Genomic DNA, 1,726 nt, shown 5'->3' with positions numbered 1-1,726 from the left:
TGTTGAGGAAGGCTCTGCTAGTACAGCCACTGTGGGTTTTTCCCCCTCCCTTCTAAATGCGGTGGAGCAAAGCCCTATCCATGAACATGTCATTCTGCTGAATGTCTCGAGACAGTGGCTGGAGTCATAATAACTGCAGTGAGACTTTCCTTTAGGCAAATAGCTGCACGGTATTGTAAGACACATACTGCTCAGTAGGGCTTACTCCCAGAAGACAGTGGGCTGAGGACTATGGCCTTAGTTTCCAGTTTCTACTAGACTGCTTGGAGTCAATGTCTTATTTCTGGTGATTCTGTTCTAAGACAGCCTTTATTTTAAGAACATCCATCCAGTTAACTAAGTGGAGAGAAGGCGTCATCCTTCTACAAAAAGAAACAGGAGGGTTCAATCTGGAGGGGCAGGAGAATGAACACCGAAGGACAGAGTTGCAGCAGAAAACAAATGGTCACATGCTGAGGCAGTGTTGGTGGAAAAGACTAGGGGCTGCTCCCAGGGGAAAAAATATATATATTCCTTGTTCTTGTAATATAACCAGAGAAGATTTTAAGATCAAGCACTCAGGGAAGCGCAATCACATAGGGAAGCAGGATCATCCTGGTAAGAGTCACTTCTCTGGGTGTGATCTCCTTTTAAAACGACCCTTCCATGCATGCACAATCTGGTCCAATTGCTCCAGCCCAGCTCGGGGGGGCGGGGGGCGGGAAGTGCGCCCCTGCTGATGAACCAAAAAGATTTGGATGGGCACAGAACAGGTTTGAGCTAGTTCACGATTTTCTGCACCTCATACATGTGCCAGAAAACAGATTGAACCGTGCCAGAACTGCTTCAAAATGTGAGCTGTATCCCCATCTGATCGCACTCTAAGTGGGGTGGCGGCGGCTTTTGACAGCACGAGAAACATACCTGAACCCCAGTACATCTTTCTATCGCAGCCAATCTGCAGCGCAACAAGTACCATGGAAGCCACAGAATTTCCCGCAACCCTGCACCACCATCTTTGTCTCCAGACCAGCTAAGAGGCTGACGTTGTGGCTACTGCCCCTCCAGATACTCCCTTCTCCAGGATTGCTTCCAAGAGAAAATTTTGCAGCTTGATTGCCAGGAAGGAGGGCTCAACACAGGGGTGACGATGGCGAAGAGAACAGAATATAACGGTGTGGCTTGCTTGGCTGCAGCTTCTTCTGTTACTTACCCAAAGGGACTGTCACATACAGCACTGATGGTACCTGTCTGTCATGGGTTTGGAGGGAAAGTTCCATCCTATGGGGAGTGGAAGGCGGGACATCAGGGGGGAGGAGCTGTACTGTATATATTTGGGGGAAGTCCTTCGTAAGAGAGCTGACGTGGAGAAGTGGAGTTGGAGTCTGTGGGTCAGACTGAGTACAACTGTTCGTCAGATAGTACATACCTGATAGGTTCAGGTTTCTATCTAGGTAGCCAGAACGGATAGGTTCAGGGTCTGTGCATTACCTTAAAGTGTTCCGTGGGAACCAATCTGTTGTATGTGTATGATTGGGACTATACCAAGTTCCAGTATCCTATTTACCTGATCCTTTTATTTACCCTGTGTTTTTTTTCAATAAACCTTGTTCTCGTGTTTATTAAAATCCATTCCTGGTCTGGGTGACTTGGGAGAGCGAATGGTTGGTGGCAGCATAACTACAGGGTGGGATACTCCAGTAGATCTGGGGTTGCTACAGGGACCAACCCCATGCAGTGGATCTGA

Source organism: Pogona vitticeps, chromosome 2, assembly GCF_051106095.1.
Source record: "Pogona vitticeps strain Pit_001003342236 chromosome 2, PviZW2.1, whole genome shotgun sequence".
Taxonomy (NCBI): domain Eukaryota; kingdom Metazoa; phylum Chordata; class Lepidosauria; order Squamata; family Agamidae; genus Pogona; species Pogona vitticeps.
The sequence above is the reverse complement of the archived record's forward strand: the minus strand, read 5'-3'. Positions refer to the sequence as shown.